At 35.6% G+C, this 14,916-nt stretch overlaps 1 protein-coding gene across 5 annotated transcripts in view; it reads right to left on the bottom strand.

Annotated features, from left to right (window-relative positions):
• Nucleotides 1-14,916, bottom strand: part of Pcdh7 (protocadherin 7) — a 413,437-nt gene that overhangs the window by 30,322 nt on the left and 368,199 nt on the right. The gene's annotated exons all lie outside the window — the stretch shown is intronic.

The raw sequence follows: 14,916 nt of genomic DNA, 5'->3' as shown, positions 1-14,916 counted from the left end.
TTCTATGAATGCTGGGCTACCTAGAACTAGCACTAACCGCTACCTAGAACAACCAAGAACTCCTATGAACAGTGCTTATGATTTTTTCTGTTTTTTTTTGTTTGTTTGTTTGTTTTTTACAACCAAGTTGAGTTCTGAAAAAACCACGAAGGTCTCATGCAATTCCAAAGAATTTTTCACTCCAAGGGAGTTAGATACAGAGGCACCTGAGTGAAAACAACAGAGATCAGGGGATGTCTCAAGATATTTGAAGCACAAGGCAAGGCTTTCTAGTGTAAGAAGCACATATCTTAGAGAATTTAGAGCTCCTAAGATAGTTTTTCTTTCCATTGGTCTGGTTAGATCTTACAGTAACCTCAATTAAGCCAGTTGTAAAAAGAATTGTTTTTAAATTACACAGCTCCCAGAAACAGGAGGATGAGCTGTCACATCAGTGTGTTATCCTAGATTTCCTGTAAGTAGCTTTATCTAAAGAGAGGGGAGGGGCAGCAGTAAGCTACACTTACGGTATTTGAATTCAATGTTTTTTTTTTTTCTCCCTTTTCCAGTTTGTAAGAATATATAGAAACTCAGAGATAACAGATTTAACTTTTCAAAGAATATATTTAAAACTGATTTTTGGTTGTGTGAGATAAAATTATTTTAGTAAATTTCCTTTCTAGTTCAATATTACTACACCCAACAAGTCTCAACGTGGCTGGCTAAATAAAACTGGATCAAGGATGATATCAACGGACACACTACTATGGAGGAGGGGAAGTCTTATGCTCTCTATCCCTAGACAAAAAATTATAGGCCATTAAAGAATGCTGAGAGTGGAAGAAATAATCTTCCCCAGGGTTTCTAGATTTGTTTATTCAATACTAAATGATAAGCACTAACCGCTTAGTTAGTGCTAGTATAGTAATGTTACTATATGTAACATTATAGGAACCAAGAAGGTTGTATTTGTCTCCTTAGGGATATGTGTGTGTGTGTGTGTGTGTGTGTGTGTGTGTGTGTGTGTGTGTGTGTGTGTGTGTGTGTGTATGTATGTATGTATTCATAGCAGCTTTATTCATAATAGCTAGAATCTGAAAAAAGCAAATACCCATTAACCAAAGAATGGATAGAGAACATGGAATACTACTCAGCTATTAAAAACAAGGATATCATGAATTTTGCAGGCAAATGGATGGAAGTAGAAAAATCATCCTGAGTGAAGTAACTAGATGTAAAAGGACATGCGTGTTATGTACTCTCTTATAAGTGGATATTAGCCATATAGTACAGGATCCCCAAGATACATTCCACAGACTCAAAGAAGCTAAACTAGAAGGAAGTCCCAAGAAAAGATGCTTGAATTTCACTTAGAAGGGGAAATAAAATAGTCATGAGAGGGAGAGGGAAAAGGAGCAGGAGAGTAAGAGATAGAACTGGTTGGAAAAGGGGATGCAGAGTGGAATAGGCATTTCAGGATGGATCAGGTAAGGCAAGAGATAGGAGAGAGGACCAGAGGGCCAGGAGAATAAATGAATATCTGTAGCTGGCAGAAGTGGGGGTTGAGATACATCTCTAGAACATTCCAGAGACAAGGGATGGGGGAGGCTCCCAGGAGTCAATGGGAGTTACTGTACCTGAGATTCATAGCAGTGGTGACATGGAACCTAAAGAGGCCACCTCCTGTGGCCAGGCAGGAATAAGGCCCAGTGAAGGGATAAGGACATCAATGCTCCCACAAAATATATCCTGTCTACAAGAAATGGAGAGACAAAGATAAAGCAGAGACTGAAGGAATGACCAACAATAACAGGCCTAACCTGAGACCCATCCCATGGGTAAGCTCCAATCCCTAACATTATTAATGATACTGTTATGCTTGCAAACATGAGGCTAGCATAACAGTCCTTTGAGAGGTTCTAACCAGCAGCTGAATGAAATAGATGCAGATATCCACAGCCAAACATTGGAGCTCAAGGAATCATGAAAGAATTAGTGTAAAGACTGAGGGCCTGAAGAGGATAGGAACTCCACAGGAAGACCAACAAAGACAGCTAACCTTGACCCTTGGAGTTGCTAAGACACTGAATCTTCAACAAAAGAGTATTCACAAGCTGGACCAGGACCCCTACACAAATGTAGCAGATGTGCAGCTCAGTCTTCATGTGGGTCCCCCAACAACTGGAGTGGGGCTATACCTAAAGCTGTTGCCTGTCTGTGGAAACAGTTCCCCTAACTGGGCTGCCTTGCCTGACATCAAGGAGAGAGTATGCCCCTAGCTCTGCAGAGACTTGTGCCAGAGTGGGCAAACACGAAGGGGGACCTCCACCTTCTCAAAGGAGAAGGGGAGAAGAGACTCAGTGAGGGAGAGATAGGAGGGGGCAGCGATCCAGATGTAAAGTGTATAAATAATTAAATTAATGGAAAAGTTAAGATTCTTGAGAAAATTCAATTCTATTGTATATTCACATTCATAATTATTACGAAGGAAAGCATGTCATATTTTTCTGATTTTCCTAGGTATTTTATTCATAAAAGTGAATTTATTACATTATATTGTTATTATTACTTACAGTAAAACTTTTAAAAAGCAAAAGACAGAAAACAAACAGACAAAAACAGAATCCTAAGCATCCCATGTTACTAAATGAATGCAGTTTTTGTGAGGATATTTTTGTGTATATACTTGAGTTTGAGTTTAAGGAGAACTTAGTAAATGACCTTATTAGCCACAAAAAATTAAGGCTAAATACAAAATATATTGAACCAGTCATGCTAAGTAGTTATAGCCATCATCCAATCAAATTGCGAACTTATTCTATCAGTCCTAGAAGAAAACTACTTTTTTGTAACCAGCAGAATATCTTGGAAGAAAACAGAATTACCCATAACAATGATGTAGTGTTGGTGATGTTAATACACTTTTTAAAAGCATGATGAATAAAAAAATCCACCAAATACGGTTTTCATGAGCTTCTTTGTGTTCTTGGTTTAATACATGGGATTCGATTAAATTCAAATGACATATAACAACTTAATCTGTGATACACTGCTCACTTTGTACTGTTTCAAACTGTGTGTTTTGTTTTCTGTTTTGGTTGAATTTTCAGTGAATTAAAATGGAGAATGGAGGAAATGGGTCAGAACTGACAGCAAACCCGAATCAATGTTTCCCATGCCAATGAAGTAATGAAAACCCACTCTGTTCTTGCAGCAACAATGATAAATATAAATTGACAAAAGACTTTCACTGGTTACGGAGAGAAAGAGAATGAAGCATCCATTGCAAAAAAGAACATTTTCCTGCCCTCACAGATAGCTTTGTGGACTGGCTGAATGAGGAAGCCATGTAACAATTCCTACGAAGAGAAGTCTGTAGAAGACAGCGCTCATGCAATTTTATTTGTTTTTTAATTAAGTAATAGAAAACTCACATATTTTATTAATTGTGCATGTTCATCTCTCCTGCCACCTCCACACTTTCCAGGGAAGATGTGTTTGAGGTAGCATATTTTGAGATAAACCCAGCTAAAATAGATACAATTTATTTTACATTCTAATGGTATTTCAGGCTATGTTTTATAATACTAGAATAATATTTTAAGTATAGGTAGATTTATGTATTATGGAATAACAATTCTTAATTATTTCAAAGAACATGCTAAATTTCTTCATCATCAAAACACTTATGTCATGATGAATTATGGGTGCTGTATACACCAATGATAGTATAAAAATTTATTACTCAGTCAAGATCACACAAAGAGATAGTTATCTACCAGCTGAATGGCAGCAATCATATTAGTTAATTGAGTTAGATGATTTTTATTTTCTAGAAAAATTATTAATTAGGCTGTTAAGAACTTGGAATATAATTTGGATTATAAGCTTAAGTAAGACAAGTACTTAACTTAAAATTTTAAATTCCATAGTGAGAGATTAAGAATTTTATTGATGGGGGTTGGGGATTTAGCTCAGTGGTAGAGCACTTGCCTAGCAAGCGCAAGGCCCTGGGTTCAGTCCCCAGTTCTGAAAAAAAAAAAAAAAAAAAAAGAATTTTATTGATGGTTACAAAGAGTTGCCTAGAACTTTCTAAAATCTTACAAATCTCATGAACCTAAAAGCAAAACTTTGTATTTGTTTATACTACAAATGGGTAACTTATAAGATGTCCCATGCAAAATGCTTAGTTTTTACTTCTTCATTTTATTGTCACAATGATAGTATATTTATATAAAAAAACAGAATTAACTAGGACATGATTGAGGAAATATTGTATTGGAATTTAATATGTTTAACATATTTTACATGAATGTCACCAGAATTGAAATACAGCAAGTATATTTAGCTTTAATAATGCAATCATTTTAATGGTCTCTTACTATCAATGCCAATTTGAGAATACTTTCACTGTGCTCTTGCGTGATTTTTCACTCTGAAGAAGGAATGTCTGTGGACACCCATAAAAATTCCAGAGCTCAGCTGGCTTACAAGCACTGCAGATAATGATGGTTAAGTAATGGGGTAAACAAAAATACAGACACCATTTGGAAAAATAAAGTATGATTTATGATGACTTAAAATTTTTTCCAATAAGCAATGTCTAGACACAAAGGTCAATATTAATATTAAATAGAAGAGTTGATATAATGTAGAGCTTCTTGCTTAGAGAAATGACAATAGGAATACAAGGAGAGACTAAAGAAAGACCTAAAAAAATAAATCAGCTTTTATCAAAACAGGATTTGAGCAATTATTCTGAAATTCATGTAGTGTTCAGAATAACATTCTAGACAGTAAATCTGACTATTATCCCAAATAGCATAATTATCTCCTCTCTACTAAATACTCTATGCTCTTTTCAAAAAAGATGGGCAGAGGGACTAATTCTCCGTAGTTATGCAAATCTCTCCTAGAATGAACACTATCGGTAATAGCCATAGGTCAGTTTATTTCAAGATAATATACCAGGTGCCCGCATTGTCAAAATACCTGCATTATAATTCTATTCCAGTTGCTGCTTTTAATTATGAGGTTCTTCTCAACAGGAAACAATCCCACAGAGAACTGAAACAATTTATTTTAAATACTATAAACAAGAGAGGCTCTGCTTCACGGGTTTTGGAGTCTGGATCATCCTGTGAGCTCACAGCATGCTAAGTCTACTGAATACATACAGTATTGATAAAGGCAGATTCTCATTTCAAAGTGGTTTTTCCCGTGAAAGACCTTAAATATAGATTAAAATGCCTTTGGTTCTATATCGGTTGGTAAATATTGTATTTTCCTGTCCTTATAATCAATTTAGTGGACATAAAAATCACTTGTATAAATCAAATATTCCAGCCGTGAACATGAGCTCCAACAAAACAGTCATGTGAGACACAGCTCTGGATTTGCCTTTAAAGTATGAAAGAGTTTTAGAATAATGGCGTCTACATAATACCTCTACCATACACTGGGAACCAACCCGTTTTTGCTTAATGTAGAACGGAGACCAAAACTTCTCAAATTATTCAACAAAGGAAATTTTTCTATCACTGCTGGCAAGCTTAATGCCCGATCCTCATGTTATATTTAGATAAAAATATTAATTTTCCCAAGTTGCACTGCTAGTGAGTGACCTAGACTATATTTGAATTCAGTTTGCCTTCAGATACTGACCAAGAAACATTCTCGATGCCAACACTGAGAACACACAAGTGAAGCATATAACAAACACTGTCCTTTGAAAAATGGCTGTGCACAGGGTTCTTCATAGTTCACATCATGATGCAGCTGAGTGTTGGGAACCTCCTGTATTTCCCTACGTGCCCTCTATCACCCAGATACTATCTCCCACTCTCCTCAGACTATATGCTAGCATCTTCAGTATGAGAATGTCACACGTCAAAACATAACAAAACAAAACAAGCAAACAAGAAACCAAAAAATAATAAAACTTCCTGTGTTGACATAAGCAAGGCCTTCAGATAATAGGAAGTTATCTTTTCCTGATCTGTCTTGTAAGATTTTTGATATTTGAAGCTATAAGTTGTTTGGGGAAAATAATGACAGTTTTTCCACAAAGTCCCTTGTGTAATATATGAGATAGCAAACTAGCTTTGCATCAATTTAATACACGAAACTTCCTTTGTACTTCTTATGAAACTTCTTCCTTAATTCTATAATAATACAAATAACCTTTTGCAGATATCTTTTCAAAAGCACGACTAAATCCAAAAGGTAGTCAGAAAATCATAAACTCAATCTACAGTTGGTGAAAAAAACCAGCTGTTTGATTAATTGTTCTTTCTACACCGACAGGACGGCCTTATTTAATAAGTCCATCCTTATTCGTCTTTCTTACATATCTCTCTCCAGACCTAAGGAACTTCAATGGCAGTAGCTACCTGCTAATTGAACTTAATCTTGGGCAAATGTAAATATTTGGCACCTGTTTTGTTGACAGTGAAACACTAAATGATCAATATTAAATGATTGGTTTCTTAAGTGTTTGTGTGCATGGAGAGAAAGTGTGTTGTGGATGCTAAGGTGGCACTGTGTGATTAGAGTGTCTCTGAATCAGAGGTCTACCAATTCAGTATGTGCACCCGGAGAATTTTAACATTTTTTAAACTACATTTTCTTAGATTTATGCTGGGCTAAAAATAATTCAGACCCTTACCTTTGATGCAAGAATTCAATGACAATATATTTAAAATACTTGAGACAAGCATAGGTATCCGCGCTTATCTTCATACATGCAATGTTATGATGGTCACTACATTCTCCAGTTGTAATAGTATTCAGAAGAACTACATATTATCTTGGGCATGAGCTCATGTCAAAGCCTAATTTTTCTTTTTTTTTCTCAGAATGGCTTCAGTGAGTCCATGGTATACTGTGGTGCAATCTGCCCAGTTGCAGAGAAATAAAAATATCAACTCGTGATAATCTCATAGATTATCAGTATTGGGGACTATGATTAATGTACCACTAGGTCTAAGACCAAAGCTGAGCTAATTTGGTAAGGAAAGAGTCCTCCAGTTCACCCAATAAAAAAATGAGTCTAGTTAAGAACCATCAAGCAATGCCAAAACTCTTAAGGTAGACCACAGAGGGGAGATGCTTCCCATGCTATGGCATGGATAAGAAGAATCATCTAAACACTTTTAAAAAAATGCTACCTTAAGCCCATCTTTAGGTGTTCATAATATATCAGTTACTGAAGGTCTTGCTTTAACCATGTCTCCAATATTCACAGTATTGCATATAATACTCAGCACCCTAGTTATATTAAATAAATCAACTGATATTTGTTAATAGCTTGTTATAACTTGCTGGAGTTTTGAGCCGTGCATGCTTCTCATTTTACATAAATGATCTTACTCGATCTTTCTCTTTAATAAACGTGACTGTGGAGGGCTCGTTCTTCCCAGTGGTGACTTGGATAGATATGGACTGATGAGGCAGTCAACGTTTATCCCGATGGAATTATTAATGCAAGAGAGTAGCATATAATTATCAAAGCAGTGGCAGAAGTTTAAGGAGTACATAGATTAATAGAAAAATCCAATGTATTAAGATAGTAAAATGACATCCTTAATTGAATGTCTGAATACTGGGGTTAATAGGCAAGTAGAAAACCATGTGGCACGAATACTGAGTCACTGAAATAGCAGGCGACTTACTTAAGAGGATTATTCAATTACGTGGCACTCATAACTGGAAATGTATTTTTTACTGTATGCCTTATGTCGCACTCTACGAAGTCTGTAGTTCTAATTTTAGAGCATGTCAGCACATATCAGCTGATTATCTATTTTCCTCATTAGAACCCTTTCCAGCTATGTTCACATAAATTTCCTATTTAAAAAAGAAGTGCAAGACAAATTTTTCAACTCTATTTTGTAATAGAGTGAATACTACCAATTGTATACCACAATCATGATGATGGTCTATTTTAAATTATAAGATAATATAATTTTAAATGAGTTTTTTTAACCTTTTTTAGTGATCTAAACTTTTTCTTTTTTTATAATTTTCTCCAGAAATTGAGAAAAATAGAAAAATAAAGCATACTGCAGTTTATACCTTACAGATAAACATTCATTCAGGCTTTGCTTTGATAGAGTACAAACTATTGCTGTTTTCATCTCCGTCTCGATTAAACTTTATACCTGCTAATACATTGTTAGTCAAGGTAAAAATATTTTCATGTAATTGTAAATTAAATAAAATATCTACAAATTTCTATCTCAAAGGGAATGTCATATTCATTTTTTTGAAATATGATTCTGTATTTACATTAAAATGAAAACTAGTTTTATTTTTACTGACTTCTAAAGTGATGTAATTTAGATCAGTAATATATATTGCTAGATTAAGAAACTGAAACTTTCCTTACATTACATTGATATGGAGTCTATTACCCTGAAGCCCAAAATATAACTGAGAGAGGGAAAAAGAAACACCCAGTGCAGACACGGGCTCAGGTGCCCCTCACTCAGTCAGAGGAACATTCCACTGATATCACATCAACTGACTGGTGTCCTGTTTCTGTCGCAGAAGAAAAGAACAGTTTCCTTCCGGTGTCTTCTACAAAAGCTGAAGCAGGGAATAGACAATAGATGGCTTTCGACTCAGTCTAAGAACTACTTCCCCACTCTTAGTACATGTGGTTAGTCTCTCCAGAAAACTACATTGCCTGAGTGATTTTGCATGTAAGTTAATGGGCCTTACTAGACTTATACTTTTGTTGTTCTTTGTTGATGAACTGGGAGAAAGGATAAAAATGCGAAATTTACTACCATTTAGTCTTCAGTTATAGTCTATCATACGTGTATTCATGGGATTCCTTGTGTCCTCCAGTGCTTACAGAACTATTGCTTGGGTAATTTTGTCTGTATATAAAGTGCTTTGAGGAAAGAATATACAGATTGTGGATCAGTTAAACACTTGAACAAGGACATATGAATATTAACTTTGAACAGCAGAGAGTTCGAATAGAAGTTAAAATGTATTAGCTTCTTAATATGACTTATTTTAAGCATATCACCATCAAAAGTTTAAAGGATATGTAGATGAAAAAATTCAGTGTATTAAGAAATTAAGACAGCAATCCTTAATTGAATGCCTTAGTACCCAGGTTAATACCCAAGACAAAAATCTACCCTTTTTCAACAGTCTTACACTTAACACTTTCTGAAACATTGCCAAATGCTGGATTTATGAACCAGTAGGAAATGTTTAGATCAGATTCCTTTATACGACTGTACTCATTACTGTTTTACTTACAAGCAATTTTCTTGAAAATTGACTTGAAATGAATAATCAAGTCCCAATCTCTTGTGACCAGGAAGTATTATATTATCATTCTGATAAAATGTTAGTATCATGAAATACATATTTTGGCCCAAATGCTGATCTACTATTGGAGAGGAGAGAGAGAGAGAGAGAGGAGAAAGAGAGAGAGGGGGGGAGGCTGGCCATGAGCATGTGTAGAGAAGCGAAGGAGGGGAAGGCGGAGAGAGAGGACAAAGGAGGAAGGGGGCAAGAGCAGGAGAGCAAGATAGCAAGAGAGAACAAAAGGGAGCAAGATAGAGACAGGGCTAGCTGCCCCCTTTATAGTGTCAGTCTTGCCTGGCTGTTGCCAGGTAACTGTGGGGCGGAGCCTACCTGGCTATGGCCAAATAACTATGGATTGGGGTGGAGCCTAGAGAGAATGCTAAGAACTATCAGCCTGGAAACCAACCAGGAAGTGTTTTTTTTTCCATCTAGAGAAGCAGAAAATAAGCCTGCTTTCTATCTCCGTCCTAACAATTTTGTATCTACCTAAAGCTGTTATATTCTTAGGTAATATAACCCCAGTGCGCAGCAGACCATAAGCTCTAGAAACAGAAAACAAATTCACCACAACTTTTAAGGGGATTTTTGATCAGCCTCTGATAGAAATTTAGGATATATCAGCAAATTCCTTTAACCATGAATATCATCTCCCCACATGGACACAGGAGGACGAGAATGGGACAAGACAGACTGGGCAATTTCAGATATGCAATGAACGACTTTCAAGCAGGAAATTAGTGATTGCAATAAGCATATTCTATGTTTTTACTCCCTTCTATTTAGTGGTTATTTAAAGAAAACAACCACAGAGACTGGATTGATGGCCCATTGGTGCTTGCTGTATAGCTAGGGACTTGAACTTGGTTCACTTGCAGCCTATAAATTCTAGGCAGGGCATCGTTCACGGTGTGTGTGTGTGTGTGTGTGTGTGTGTGTTTGTGTGTGTGTGTGTGTGTGTGTGTATGTGTGTGCGCGCGTGCGCGCATGTGCGTGTCTGTGTGTGTGGGGGGGTGTGTGTGTGCAGGAGGAGGGGCAAAGAGGCAGAGACAGAACTTGGAACATCCAGAAAACCTTTCTGGAATGTGATGTCCTATGTTCAGAGAGACTGAATATGGGCAATGTCTCAAACAGTATGAGTGGAAAGAAATAACGGAAGACACTGAATGCTATCCTCTGACTTCCACATACACACATGTATACACCCTAAACATACACACACACACACACACACACACACACACACACACACACACACGCATGCACAGGAAATAAATTATCTCTTTGTATAGCATTTAAATTAAATATGTAGGTTATTTTCTTGGCATAAATCCACAGAATGAACTTGATGCTTCTCTACTTGTATGTCTTAGGTCTTTGTGTTTAACGTATTTACACATATAGTAGTACTTGCCAAAGATTCTGAACTAGTGAGGTTGACTTTTTCATGGAGGGGGTCTGTCTTTTCCCCAGATTGGAGCAAGAACGTCCAGAAAATAAAGATGTAAGAAAGGGACTGTATTCAGGGAGTGTCAAGTTCTCCTGCTCAACAACTACGCATAGTTAAATATATTTGAGATGTTTATTCAAGTTTTTTGTACTTAGCTCCAAATAGACAATCTTGATTCTTCAGGATCAGCCATATACATTTTTTAACTATAATATATTTATTGTAGTCATTTATATGCACATGAGTTAAATATATGTTAGATTTAAGATATTATTTAATGTAATAAAATTCAATTATTACATATAAATGACTCATTAGCTGTATATTAACATACAGACTATTAAAAATGAAATACTTGATGTATGATAAATGTTCGATAAAAGTGTCTCCAAGTTATATTTTGAATTGTATATTTTCATCAAGCAAATTTATTATCCATACCATTTACAATTATAAAAAAAACCATTTAAGCTAAAAGGTGCACTTTTCCATTTTATTACATTCGAAGGAACGTTTTGGAATACTCCAAAGAAACTGTCATGTGTTTATGAAGACTAACTTGTGTCTTTACATTAAGTAGAATTCCCACCCCATGAACACGTTTCCAAGCAGATTTTTTCAACTCAACTCTGTATATGAGTTTGATGTCCCACTGAGGTTGGTGTACTTCTTGCTTGAGCTGGCTTTAATGGATCAGTAAGCTCATACTTCAGCTGTTCCAGCAACAGCTAACTAGGCAGCCACAAAAAACACAGTCACGGCAGCTCGTAATGTATCTCTGCCTATAGTTCAGATGCTTCAGCAACGACTTTATATGTAGACCACGTCCTCTTAGAAAGCTCAGTGTGAGGATTTTAAACAGAAAGCTTATTAGCCACACAGTCTTGCAAATTAAATCATTATAAGTAGTTGCTCAAAATAGTGTGAGAACACAGAGTGCATGACAATGTATTATAATGCAAAAAAGCATAACATTTTCTTGAAAAACAACAATGCTGTGTTAGATGATAATATTGTGTCAAGAGGCACTATACACTCATTCACTCAAATATTGTACCATTTACCTATAAGAAAAGGCTGATTTTCCTTTCTAATGTAAGTTAAAATGGCCAAATGATGGCATACATAAGGGACAGCTGGATGCTTTTATAGTCACTTGTTTTAACTGTGTCTGTCACACAGTATAACTTAACACCATTAGAGATAATACACCTTCTCTAAAGCTCCCACAGTTCATGTTGTCAAGTGCTCACAGTAGCTTTTTGTTTGTTTTGAGACTACATAGTGGTCCTTTCCCTTTTTTGTACTCTAACTCAGCCTGTAGCTAAAGGGGACTGAGAATTTTTAATCTGGTTGCTAAGATTTGAGTCTTGCTCACACCCAAGTGCTAGGATCAGTGGTATGAACTGCCATGCACAGCTTATGCATTGCTGGAAGATCAAGCCAAAGGCTTTGTGCATGGTGTGCGAATAATCTACCAACTTGAGTCATCCTGTGCTCTGGTAGAACAAGAAGCAGAAGTTGATGATTTCACAGCAAAGCTCATATCATACTAGAACATGTAAATGTTGACAAGTGACAATGCAACATGCAAAGCAATATACTGGAGAATATTCTAAATATGCAGTTGAAATTATACAGTGCAGTCAGAATATTGAGTCTAAGAAGACTAAGTAAACTGTTTTCTAAAAGGAAATAGCATAACATATAACTAGCGATGGCAATACTTATAGAATCAAAATGACTACATAGAAATTTCCAGAGGTTGTATTGAAAAATAAATAAAATGTCTCTTCAACATTGTCTACATGTTTAATCACATAAATTATGTTATAATTATATATAAATATATATCAATAAATTTATATGTGTGTGTGTAAACTACATGAACACATCAGAAAAGAGGCGCATAAATTGTGTGGTATCTCCTAGAATGCACAATTATTACAATAAAAAGACACTGCTGAAGAAAAACAGGAGAAAAAAAGGAAAAAGATACTGGTTATATAGTATGTCATATATTTAAAAAGGAAAGCTGAATAAATATTTGGTTTTAAGGTACTATTGCAGACTGAGGCTTCCTCTTGAATATACTAATGCTAGTATCAAATTTTAAAAAATTATGTTCTGATATTAACAATTGTTCAATAATTTTCAGGTATATAAAACTTTTATTGGAGCTCTATCAAAATGTAACAGTAATGCACAGGAAATATAAATCAATTCAAATTTAATGATCTTAAATGTTAGGTCGCCTAAGTAGTCATTATTTTGACTGTATAAATTAAAAACTGTTACCAAAAATAAAGCCAGTGAAAACTAGATATTCTAATGACATATTCAGCTACCAACATCTAACTTGGTTCTGTGATACTTGACAGTCGCCTTGTCAGGTATGGGCTTGTACCTTGCATAAGCCCATGGCTTTTGTTCATTAATGTTTTTCCTCCTTGTTTTATCTTCACAATGTGCCACACAGTAAAAGTGATCCTTCCAGACATGCTGCCTCCACCTCTTAGGTTCATCCTGCCATGATGGCTTAAAGTGTAAAGCCTTGTCTTCCTCAATTTGGCTTTTGGCTCAGGCTGGGACCAGGTGATATTATGACTCTGGATTTAGGACTTTTTTTGTTAGACAAGAATAAAACGAACACTAATATTGTTTCAAATGTGGCTACATTTTCAGGCTACCAGACATACCACTCTTCATTTAAAATAACAGTATGAAGTATGATGCCTGTTGCTGGGATTCTCAACATCTGATTCCATTCCGAATAATTCTGTTAGTGCAGATATTAAAATATTAGTAAGGCTTGAGAAGTGATCCACGTTAGTAATATTGAAGTCACTGGGGTCAAAGCAATGTGAGGGTTCTCATGCATGAAGAGACATGTTTGTTAAGACTGCATATTCCTCCCACATACTTTCATTTGTAGCACAGTGCCTGATCTGTCCATATTTCCCTATGAGCATATACTGATGCACCATGCACACACGGGATCCTCTCCTATATCGTTGAATAGTTCGGTATCTCTGCAGTGCTTTGCATTTTAAAAATGTGGGCTTAATGTGTTTCTGTAATATGCTCGGTTTCAAGAAAATTTCAGTTGAAAGGAAGATTTAAAGGTCAGTACTTACTCTTCTGAGATAAGCTGTTTTCTACTTAGAAATAAAAGCCCAATATTCAGGGATTCAGCATGTACATATTCTTAAAAATCTAAGTTATAACAAAGAATCCAGAACACCTTAACATATGAGGTTGAAGGCACTAGCATTAGACAGACAAGACAATTGTTGTTGCTTTTTAAAGCAGATGCCTATAAGGGGGAAAACTCCTTGTTTCATTGTCTAACACCCACACTCTCTTCTCCAAATCTCACTGCCAACATATATGACTATCTGAATTATACCCACAGGTATAATTTAAATGCATAGTGATGCATAGAATCAGTTCCCTAAGCAAACTCATTTTTTTAGGATAAAAATACTACTTTAAATGCAGCAGTTCAAAGCCCAGTACATAATTAAATAACATATGATGGGTTTTCTGAGTGCTTAATGCATGTAAAATTTCCTTTGACAATTCAAATTTAAACTCACTTTAGTTCTTATAAATCTTGCAAGAGTATAATTGACTTAACATTTTCTCCCAAAACAGCTAATATATTACTTTCATTTCTATCTGGATTTTCATATAAATGAGAATAAGAGATAGAAAAAAATGCTACCTGGTAAGAATCAACAGAAGCAGTTTTAAAAAAAAAGATGCAGTTTTTCTTTCCTCTGTAGTCTTTTGTATAACTTTCTGCTGGTTCTGAATATGATTCATTACAGCCAACATAGCAAATAGGGTAAAATTAATTTGAGAGTTGAAAATATTCAGATAGGAATCAGCAAAGAGAATGCTCCAGGCAAAAATTAGCAATTTTTCCTCTGGAGATTATGAAACCAATTTTCCACATGCCAAAGATATAAGAAAAATGCATGTCCAGAGTGATCTAGATAAAGAAATATTTTTTCTAACTTTCTGTATAAGACATTCATATCACAGTTCTGTTTCCCTGACTCTTTACTTATGGCTTACTGAGAAAACTTGAGTCAACCGGAAAGACAATGAAGAAAGAACAGGAGACCTCTGCTATTGTTCTTCCACTACTCTGC

This window comes from Rattus rattus, chromosome 11, assembly GCF_011064425.1.
Source record: "Rattus rattus isolate New Zealand chromosome 11, Rrattus_CSIRO_v1, whole genome shotgun sequence".
Classification (NCBI taxonomy): Eukaryota; Metazoa; Chordata; class Mammalia; order Rodentia; family Muridae; genus Rattus; species Rattus rattus.
Note: the sequence above shows the minus strand (reverse complement) of the source record. Positions and strands in the feature narration are given on the sequence as shown.